This window comes from Rosa chinensis, chromosome 6 (genome assembly GCF_002994745.2).
Source record: "Rosa chinensis cultivar Old Blush chromosome 6, RchiOBHm-V2, whole genome shotgun sequence".
NCBI classification, from domain to species: Eukaryota; Viridiplantae; Streptophyta; class Magnoliopsida; order Rosales; family Rosaceae; genus Rosa; species Rosa chinensis.
The window spans coordinates 3,874,766-3,886,585 of record NC_037093.1 but is presented as its reverse complement, the minus strand read 5'-3'; the positions used below and the strand labels follow the sequence as shown (position 1 = coordinate 3,886,585).

The 11,820-nt window shown below is 41.2% G+C and overlaps 1 long non-coding RNA gene across 1 annotated transcript; it reads left to right on the top strand.

The window, feature by feature from the left end:
• Window positions 1-9,788: 9,788 nt before the first annotated feature.
• LOC112174860 lies at window positions 9,789-10,901 on the top strand. Its single transcript, XR_002926193.2, has 2 exons — window positions 9,789-9,976; window positions 10,084-10,901. It is a non-coding gene; the product is annotated as an uncharacterized LOC112174860 (long non-coding RNA).
• The last annotated feature ends 919 nt before the right edge of the window (window positions 10,902-11,820 follow it).

Sequence of the window (11,820 nt, the reverse complement as noted above, 5' to 3'; positions counted from 1 at the left end):
TTCACCAGCAATTCCTTCAGCTCGGCAGACCTATGCTTGATTGTTGCAGGATCAAGTTTAAGCCATATTCTACATACCCTCTCAAAATTGCGAAGCTTGTATCGAGGATCTAAAACCAAAGCCACCAAAAGCAAGTGATTCATGTCATCGAGGCTTGCAAAATATTTTTTAAACTTGCTCCTCATCTTCACTGCCATCTCAAACAAGATCTTTTCTGTATTGCTTCCATTACACATCTCAAGCCGGTCAAAGAGGTCGTCAATCTCAGCTTCAATTGCCACGATATCATGGAATGCTTTCTGAGTTGTGGGACTGTTTGTGGCCGATATCCTCATTGTCACATCATAGAATACCTGCAAATGTACCATTATAAAAAAAAACAGATTTATTAAAGTAGCATGAAAGTTAAGAATATGAAATGCAGAAAATGAAATGCAGAAAATGAAATGCAGAAAGTTAAATGCAGAAAGTTAAATGCAGAAACTGAAATGCAGTAACTTAAATGCATAAACTTAAATGCAGAAAATGAAATGTGCAGAAACTGAAATGCAGAAAATGAAAGTTAAGAATATGAAATGTAGAAACTGAAATGCAGAAAATGAAATGCAGAAACTGTAAAGTGTAAACTGAAATGCAGAAAATGAAATGCAAAAACTTAAATGCAGAAACTGAAAAGTGGCTGATTACCTTGAGGAAATTGACAAAAACAGTAGCTCTTTCCCAATCAGTTTCGACGGGTGGTCCTACCCTTTTAATCTTCTCTTTTGTTTTGTTTGCAGCTTCTATTTCTGCCCCTTCTAACCACTCATCATCTTCAACCTCTTCCTCATCAAAATAACCCTTGTATTTCGTGTCTTCCTCTTCTGCCATGCGATCAAACCCTTTCCAAAGCTCAAGGGCAACATCCAACATTAAGAAGGTGGAATTCCACCGAGTTGGCACATCCAATATGCACACCTTCTTGCAATCCAATTGTTCTATGGCAACACATCGCTTAAAAACATCAAGCCTTGCAGACGAACTCCTAACATAACAAATTGCATTTCTAATCGAAGCCACAGATTTATCCATCATTCTTAACCCTGATTTCACAATCAAGTTGAGAATGTGAGCTAAACACCTCACATGAAGCCACTTGCCTCCTAAAACAGGTTGTTTTTTCCAAGTGAGCATCTTTTTCCTAATGTAATCGATAGCAACTTTGTTTGCGGATGCGTTATCCACCGAAATAGTCAACACTCTCTCGATTCCCCATTCAAGTAGGCATGTTTCCAGTACCCTTCCTATGGTGTTCCCTTGATGATTAGAAATTACACAAAAGTTAAGAATTCTTTTGTGTAAATTCCAGCCACCATCTATGAAATGAGCCGTAACCACCATGTAATTTATGTTTTGCACCGATGTCCACGTATCGGTGGTTAAATTAACACAGTGGCTAGCTAGCTCTTGCCTAAGTTTCTTCTTCTCAACATCATACAATTTCCAAAATGTGGTTACAACTAATCTCCTAGAAGGAGTCTTAAACCTAGGACATGCAACTTTACAAAACCTTTGAAACCCTTCTTTCTTTGGGTGACTAAATGGCAGCTCGTCTATTACTATCATCTCAACACAAGCTCTTACGCAAGCATCTTGACTAAATGCCCTCATAGTTAAAGAAGGTTCATTCAAGTTCCCACCAGCTACAAACACTTGTTGAAACTCTTCCAGATCTATCCTACCAGGGTATTTTTTACACACAACCTCTATATGCCTCTTTAAGCTGCTGGTGCCATTATCATATGGATTACAAGCAAGGTTTGTAGAACAATACCTGCATTTTTCCCTCTTCGAAGTCCCAACCTGGACCTTCTTTCCATCTTTGAACTCATACAATGGCTTGTCAATCTTCTCATAATGCTCTCATACCATCGAACGCTCCCTCGACCCTGTGGATGTACTCTTCCTCGGTCTCTTTTTGGGTTTTGGTGGCCGTGCCGATGTCATCTTAAATGGAGTACCAGTACTTGCAGTTGCAGCAACGATAACATTCTCAGCAATTTCTGTGTCGGGATCAGACTTGGAATTGGAGTTTGCAATTTCATTACTCGATTCCGAATTTGAATTGGGTTCGGCATGGCTTGAGGATTGGGATTGGGTTTATGGTGTCTTTCCAGTGGATAAATCCATGGGTGATTGATCGAGAGTAAAGAAGAATTGAAGAAGTGAAGAACAGAAGAAATGAAGTTGGGTGATGAGGTGATCGTTTTCTCGAACTGAAGAGGACGGCTTGGAGGTTGGAATGGGGTCTTAGGTCGAAGACTGGAAATGAAATTGGGACATTGGGTGATTACCTGCAAGTGAGTTAGGGTATCCTCTATAGACTCAGTTGATAACCAATTAAAATTGGACACGTAGACAAGTACAAAGAATCGGTCTGGATCGGTCCTAATCGGTCCCTCTAATATGAAAACCGAGCCCGACCCGAAGAACCCTTTAATCGGTTCGGTTTAGCCCGAACCGAGAAATGCAGCTATCAAACCCGACCCGAATGGCAGGTTTCGGTCCGGATCAAACCGGTTTCTTGGTCTATCGGGTGAAAACACCCAGCCCTAGTCACCTCTGAGGCTCTGACCACAATAATCCGAGGCAAGCTGAGATTATATCAACTCCCGGTGCCACTATGGCACTATTGTTCTAAAGGACCATTTTACAACGTTTACTAACAGAGGTTAATTATATTATTCAAAATTTCATTCAGGACAACCAAACTCTTTTTTTTTTTTTTTTTTTAAGGCAAACTACAGCTGCCTCATGCCATGACCATTAATAAAACTGTATAATTATGGGGAACCGAGTATGGTGCCTAAACTCTGAATAATACCAATAAGCATCAAAGAAACGTTGACGTCTCAAGATAATAATAGGAGCTTTCACAAATCTATATATTATAACATGCACCAATTAGGTGCACTAATTAGCCATTCTAAAAAAAAAAAAAACACAAATTAGCATAGAGTGCTCGAAAGGAGTACCATTTGCTTTACAAAGGTGGTGACATGCCATAGATATTTTACTCCCGTGAAACTATTTGACAATTATACTAACTTTCCCACTATGTTTCATTGAACATTAAATCCAATGACACTTCATTGTATCCTGCCACTAGGAGGTTGCGATCGTTTGACAAAATAAGGAACTAACCACCAAATTGGGATAGGCACAACGCGTAGAGTGCGCAAACCGGCATAAAGCCACATCGACCCAACCGAAAAAGGGTATGGAAATCTAGAGCTAAAAAAGCAAAAGAAAAACTTATTAAACACAGAGCTCTTATCCCTCTTTTTAAGCCACAAAAAAAAAAAAAAAAATACTAGACACAGAGGAACCCATTTGGCCCAATAATTGAATCTAGACCCAAGACCTAGCCCAGATCGTATACGGACTGCTCCAGCCCGAAAGCGGAGCCCAGCTTTGCCTATTCATCCTTGCCATTCCACCATGACCAGCGCAGCACCACCACCGGCGTACTACCACACCCGTCATCCCCATTATCGCCAGACAAGGAGAAAATTCAACCTGCTGTAATGCTACCAACCATACCAAAATTGGGTAAACTCTACAGCTGATGTAAATGAAAACACAACACAGCAACTAAGTGTGGAAGTGAACACTTAGAGCTAGGTGAGATTACTCCAAACACCGTTGGAGCCTAGATTTCTAAGGGAAATCTGGGAAAAGCCTTGAAATATTTCAATATGGGAATACTTTGAATAATACTTCAGAACTGACTTCTTACAGGCCTGGGCTAAACCCCTATTTAAAATACTACCAGACATTCCCTAGACCTTTCTAGACATTCCATGCACCTGTCTAGAGCCCACAAACAACATTAAAGACTCCTAATTCCCAGATTACATTAAATGCTAAGACTGCTATCAGATAACTACCCCCCTTAGACTCATTAAACAACATTTAATAAAGACATTAAAGTAAACAGACAACTTCCAAGAACTACATAAAAATTACTTGCATCATTCTCCCCTTCCTAAAAAAAACTCGTCCTCGAGTTTACGGCTGGTCAAAGCTTCCTTAGCATCCCCGCTGTTGAGTGGATATAGATCTGAAACATTCAATGTAGAGTGGATACCCAAGTGCTTGGGTAAATCAACCTCTTAAGCATTGTCTCCAATCTTCTTGATAATCTTGTAAGGCCTAATCTTTCGTTTACTTAGCTTAGAGTAGGAACTAGCTGGGTGTCTTTCTCTACGCAGATGAACCATGACCATATCTCCTTCTTGAAAACTACAGGGACGTCGTTTCCTATCTGCATACTCCTTATACTGAGCATTTGACTCTTCAATTTTCAACCTTATCTCGTCGTGCAGCTCTTGCATTTTTGCAGCCACTGTTTCCCCCTTTATGCTCCCCTTTCCAACTTCTGGTATAGGGATTAAGTCATGAAAATGCATTGGCTGTTTCCCGTACACTATTTCAAAAGGGCTTCTACCTGTAGTGCGATTTCTTGAATAGTTGTAAGCAAATTCTGCTTGTGCAATAACTGCCTCCCATTGCTTCGGGTTTTCTCCAACTAAACTTCGCAGCAAACTACCCAAACTTCTATTAATAACTTCTGTTTTCCCATCAGTTTGAGGATGGTAGGCGCTGCTGTATTGTAACTTTGTTCCAAGTCTTTTCCATAAAGCTCTCCAGAAATGAGATAAAAACTTGGAATCTCGGTCAGAAGTGATTGATTTAGGCACTCCATGTAGACGGATGATTTCTCGGAAGTATAGATTAGCAATATTTGAGGCATCCATCGTCTTTTTACAGCTGATAAAATGCGCCATTTTTGAGAACCGATCAACCACCACAAAGATTGAATCCATCCCTCTTTGATTCCTAGGCAGCCCCACCACGAAGTCCATGCTTACATCCTCCCAAGGTGCTGATGGAATAGGTAATGGTGTATAAAGACCAGTGTTCTGCACGCCTCCTTTTGATTCCTGACAGATTTGGCATCTGTCAACAAATCTATAAACTTCACGCCGCATTTTGGGCCAAAAGTACTTTTGCTCAATCATAGCGTATGTTTTGTCTCTTCCAAAATGACCACCCAAACCGCCACCATGCATATCTCCAATGATCAATGCCCGCAAGGAACAATCTGGAATACAAACTTGATTACCCTTGAAGAGAAATCCGCCGTGCATCACAAATGCCCCTTGTTGGCCATCATTGCACTTGCTCCAAATCGACCCAAAGTATGGGTCAACCGGGTACAATTCTTGGAAAGACTCGAGCCCTTCAATAGTGGCTGACATGGTGTTCAATAGTAAGGTTTTCCTGCTAAGAGCATCAGCTACTTTGTTGCTTACTCCAGATTTGTGCTTTAATACAAAACTGAACTGCTGGAGGAAAGAGACCCACTTAGCATGTCTCTTGTTCAACTTTTTCTGGCTATTGATGTGCTTCAAGGCCTCATGATCTGTGAATAAGACAAATTCACGCTGAATCAAGTAGTGCTGCCAATAGCGTAGAGCTTGAACGATGGCGTAGAATTCTTGATCATAAGTGCTGTAACGCCGTCTTGTTTCGTTCAGTTTCTCACTATAGAATGCTATTGGCCTTCCCTCTTGACTTAGCACAGCACCAATTCCAATTCCAGAGGCATCGCACTCTACTTCAAAAACCTTCTCAAAGTCTGGCAATGCAAGGACAGGAGCTGAGCATAGCTTGTCTTTAATTTCTCGGAAGCTCTTTTCAGCCCTTTCTGACCACTCAAATCTGCCTTTCTTCATACAATCTGTCACTGGAGCGATGATACTACTGAAATTGTTGATGAAGCGCCTATAAAATGTAGCTAGGCCATGGAAACTTCGTACTTCAGCAATTGTTGTGGGTGTTGGCCAGCTCTTGATCACATTCACTTTACTTTCATCCACCTTTATGCCTGTTGCACTGATTACATACCCCAAGAATAGTAGGGAGTCCGTGATGAAGTGGCACTTCTTCATGTTAACATACAACTTCTCCCGCCGTAGAACATTAAACACTTCCTTTAGGTGCTGCAAGTGGTAATCTTTGGATGCACTGTATATCAGTATATCGTCAAAATATACTACAACAAACTTACCAATAAATGGTTTCAACACCTGATTCATCAAACGCATAAAGGTGCTTAGTGCGTTTGATAAGCCAAAAGGTATTACCATCCATTCATAAAGCCCTTCCTTTGTCTTAAATGCCGTCTTCCATTCGTCCCCATCACGAATTCTGATCTGGTGATAACCACTCTTCAGGTCAATTTTGCTGAACACCTTGGCACCATGTAACATGTCCAGCATGTCATCCAATCTTGGGATCGGAAAACGATACTTGATTGTGATCTTGTTGATGGCTCTACTATCAACGCACATTCTCCACGTTCCATCTTTCTTCGGAGTCAAAAGTACAGGAACAGCACATGGGCTCATGGATTCTCGAATAAACCCTTTCTGCAATAACTCTTCCACTTGCCTTTGAAGCTCTTCATGTTCTTTTGGACTCATCCGGTAGTGAGGCAAGTTTGGAAGGCTGGCTCCAGGGACAAGGTCAATATGATGCTGAATATCCCTTTGTGGTGGCAATCCTGCAGGCATGTCACTTGGGAAAATGTCTTCAAATTCATTCAGCAAATCATTTATTTCCACAGGCACAACTTGCAGCTCTTCTTTTCTTTCATTAATCAATAACGCGTAGGCAATACCATTCTCTTCAAATTCATTGATAAACTGCCGAGTTGTCAAGCAAGCATTTGTCTCCTTTTCGGTGGACTCGAGAAAGTGCTCATCTCTCATTGGAGCTAGGATTACCTTGATTCCATTTTTATAAAAGGCATAAACATTCTTTTCACCATGGTGGACAGTTTTGTTATCAAACTGCCACAGCCTTCCCAACAATATATGACACGCTTCCATATCCACCACATCACATAAAACATTATCGGAATAACTTTTCCCAATAGAAAAAGGAACAAGACATTGTTCTGTTACCTTCACTTCTCCTCCTTTCTTGAACCAAGCTATGCGGTATGGTCTTGGATGAGGTTGGATGTCGAGCTTTAATTTCGCCACCATTTCCTTGGAAACTAGATTCTCGCTACTGCCCCCATCAATAATGACATTGCAAAGCCTACCATGAGAAGAACACCTTGTCTTAAAGATGTTGTTACGCCGCTAATCACCTTCAAGAACCTTTGGGGTTAACATGGTACGACGTATCACCAGATTGGGAAGATCTTGATCTTCATATGTGACATCGTCTTCTATAAATTCCAGAAGGCTTTCATGGTATTGTCCATCTTCATTGTTGACCTCTTCGTCTTCACTAACAAGTAGGTTGCTGGATGTCTTCCTACACTCTGAAGATTTGTGCCCCTTTTGTCCACACTTGTAACAGATCACCTTCCCTCCTACGAATTGAGAGGTTATGTTGCTGCTTCCAACTGCATCACTTCCCATTCCACGTCCACAGACTTGCCCCCCTTGAGAATTCGATGCTGCCTTATTGTTCTGGAGATTGTTGGAGGCAGCTCCAAGTTTTAGCTTTGCATTTCCTGGGACTGGTTCAGCTTCTAACTGCGTTTGTCTCTTCCCAAACTGACTTGACCGATAGTTAGCTGACTGTTGCTGGGCCTCCACCTTCATGGCGAGTTGAACAGCCGTTGCTAATGACCAGCAAGGTTGTAGCTCTACCATATTTCTAATACTCGACCTTAGACCCATTAGATAGCGGTGAGTGACTTGAATCTCTGTCTCTGGCAGCTGAACTCGAGTTCTCATTTTGTAGAACTCATTTGTATACTCTCAAACAGAGCGATTATCTTGCCGGATCGATTGATATTGTTGGAACAAGACACCTTCATAGTTCAAGGGAAGGAACTGACCACGAATTAGCTTCTGCATCTTCATCCAATTCTGGATTTTTTCTTTTCCAGATTGAATCCGTGACATCTGGACCTGTTCCCACCAAGAAGAAGCATAACCCTTCAATTTGACAGCTACAGCCTTGACCTTCTTGTGTTCCGGCATCTCCAGGTACTCAAAGACCCTTTCCACTTCATTCAACCAGTCCAAGACTTCCTCTGGTTGTTCCTCACCAGAAAAATGAGAAATTTCCATCTTCAACCTTGGATCTTGATCAACCTGCCTGTTGAACACCGGTGGACGTCCCATTTGGAAATTACCAGCTTCTTCTTCATCTGAAGAATCACTCTCTAAAGGTTGTTGTTGTACCTTTCAAATGCTGGTCGATTCCTCATGTTTCGCCTTTGGTATACATTCATTTGGGGACCTCTTTGCCTTTCCGGATTCTGGTCTTGAGGAGTCAGAACACCTGACTGCTCTAGCCTCGTACACAGCTGAGTAATCTGATCTTGCAGTTGCCTTTGTTGTTGTTGCAAGTTTTCCAGATCCTCCCTTGTTACCACATTACCAGCAGCTACTTGATTGGTTTCCAAGGCGTTGTTGCCTCCTTGAGCAGCACCTCCTCGCCCAGCAGCCATAGATCTGCAATAATCATAGATCTAGAGCAGCTCTGATACCACTTGATGTAAATGAAAACACAACACAGTAACTAAGTGTGGAAGTGAACACTTAGAGCTAGGTGAGATTACTCTAAACACCGTTGGAGCCTAGATTTCTAAGGGAAATCTGGGAAAAGCCTTGAAATATTTCAATATGGGAATACTTTGAATAATACTTCAGAACTGACTTCTTACAGGCCTGGGCTAAACCCCTATTTAAAATACTACCAGACATTCCCTAGACCTTTCTAGACATTCCATGCACCTGTCTAGAGCCCACAAACAACATTAAAGACTCCTAATTCCCAGATTACATTAAATGCTAAGACTGCTATCAGATAACTACCCCCCTTAGACTCATTAAACAACATTTAATAAAGACATTAAAGTAAACAGACAACTTCCAAGAACTACATAAAAATTACTTGCATCAACAACCTAACATAGAACTCGCCACCAGCGTCATCGCCCTATCATTACAATGTGACAACAGGATTGCAGGAAGGAATGGAGTCAACACCCACCATATTCGTTTACATCGAACACTCCTAGCCAACCTTTTGACTCGATCCCTTCTTGCTATCTCGGTAATGTCCCTGCACCGAATCTCCACATCACCCTCACAACCTAACCTTTCTCCACTATTGCAAAGCCGCCCGCCTGAGAAAGAGATCCGCTGCGTCTTTCGCTGTCATCAAAGAGCCCTCAAATGTAGCCATCAAAGCCTAATTCTGAGAAGCCAACCAGCCCAAAAGGAAACGGTATCCGTCCGTCCGCACACATCATGAGAGCAATCAAAGGTTAGGGGGAACTAAGTTTGTCACGCATTGTTTTGTAAGAGCAAGTTTTTTTTGCCTCTCGAAACCCTCTATACATTTTGTTGTTTGATTTTTTTTTTTTTTCGCTCTAAGACGGTAAACTGATTATTGAGAGAACCAAAATTAAATGTTCCTAAATTTTTGTTTTTTTGTTTTTTTTTTAAATTAACAATTTTGCGCAGAAAAAACAGAAATACACATAATTTAGCCCAACCGTTCCCGCCATGACCCACCCCCTTCTGTTAGTCCTAAACGGCTAAACCTCTGTTTCCTCTCCCAAAACAAATCACCACCAACATTTACTCCTAAACCCAAATCACATCACCATGGCGGGCCCACAGACGACGCAGTTGACCAAGAATGGGAGCTTTGCCATAAAAAAGTCCACTCCTAATCAAACCAAGAGGAAAAAGTACCAGAGGAAGGTCAAAAGAGAAGGAGACAAAGCAAACCGAGCTGCCCTACCGCACCGGAGAAGAACCAGAAACTTGGAATTTTTGACAACTCTCCGCGGACTCTCCACTACACAGTGGCTTATCATTCTGGGGTTAGCCGGCTGCCTAGCCTCGCTTCTTCTTTCTTTGCTCTGAGGGGCATCCAATCCACAAAGCCTGTAAGCTTCTTCTTCCATTTCTTTGCTCTTCTTTTAGTTTACTGTACGTTAATCCAAGAAATCTTTTTCTTCTTTTTGATTCAAGAATGCCATTTTCGTTTTACCAGGCAACATTTACTAAGAGATGAAAAAGCTTACGCAGGCATTGTAAGCTGAAGTGGATTTGGGTGCCGGGTTCTATTGTTCTTTGATTCAGTTTTTCATTTTTCCGATTTCTCTGTAAGTAGGAATATGTTTGTAGATAATTTCGATTCTTAGAAAATGTCGATTCTTGGAGGTGGTAACCTGCAAATGGAGGCTCCTTGATCATCTGGGTTTCTGGAGATTTCAACTTTTGGGGCTCTGATTTTCACTCTGGGTTGCTACTTTTTTCACACCAGTTAATCTCTGTAGAAAATTTGGGTTCTTGAAGTGGTAACCTGCAATTTAGGCTCCTTTATCATCTGGGTTTCTTGAGATTTCAGCTGTTGGGGCTCTGATTTTCAGTCTCGGTTGCTACTTTTCACACCCAGTTAGTCTCTGTATAAAATTTCGGTTCTTGAAGTGGTGACCTGCAATTGAGGCTCCTTTATCATCTGGGTTCGTAGATACAAGTCCTGGGGCTCTGATTTTCACTATGGGTTGCTGCTTTTCACACCAGTTAGTCTTTGTAGAAAATTTAGGTTCTTGAAGTGGTGACCTGCAATTGAGGCTCCTTTTTCATCTGGGTTCGTATATACAAGGCTTGGGGCTCTGATTTTCACTATGGGTTGCTGCTTCTCACTGGTGTTGGTCTCTGTAACTAGAGGGGTATTTTGTAGAAGACTGATTAATATTCTGTGTGATGTAGTCAATGGTCCAATGAGGCCCTTACTGTGTTTCATGTACATCAATAGTTAACTGAGAAATTAATGTGAAAAATACTTGCTTTCTGGTGTTGTGATTGAGTTCATCCCTTAGTTTGCTTTTCTATAATTGCCTATTTGGGTGTCTTAAATTCTGGAAATGGACCTCAAGTTGCTTGCTTTCTGATGTTGTGATTGAGTTCATCCCTTTTTTTTTGGCTTGCTTTTCTATAATTGCCTATTTGTCTTAAATTCTGGAAATGAACCTCAAGTTACTTGCTTTCTGGTGTTGTGATTGAAAATTATCCCTTGGTTTTTGGCTTGCTCTTCTGTTATTGCCCATCTGGGTGTCTTAACTTCTGGAAATAGGCCTCAAGTTACTTGCTTTCTGGAGTTGTGACTGAACTTCATCCCTCAGTTTTGGTTTTATTTTCTACTTTTGCCTATTTGAATGTCTTGACTTCTGGAAATTCACTTCATTTTACCCTTTCAATTGTAGCTGGGAATGTAGTTTAGATAACCAAAACAGAGAAAGCACAAAAGGAAACCATTAAATACCACTACTGTATGCTTGACTATCCATGGATGACTGTGACTTCAAAACCTGGGGACTGAATTCCTGAGTCTTGAATGTTGAGTACTCGAAAGTGGAAACTCGCATGTGGAAAGATGCATGTTAAATTTTCCAAGGGAAATGTCCAGGATACAAGCGACTAAGGAATTATGGGGAAGTAGGAGTGAAAACAAGTGGAAATTGAATCACATATAGCTTTCTCATACAATGAATATCTACAAATTCAGATAGATAACAAAACTGGCAATAAGGAAATGAACAGCAGAAGAGTCTAATGGAATGGTTCAAGCCTCTTAATCCCCTTGTGGATTATCAATATATGTGAATTTCAAGAGTCTTCATACTAGAGATTTCTGCTTATTGCATAACTTGGACATGCGCCTCTGCTAGGTACCTGCCATTTCCAATATCATTTCACTGTTACTCATCATAATCATTGTTTTTAC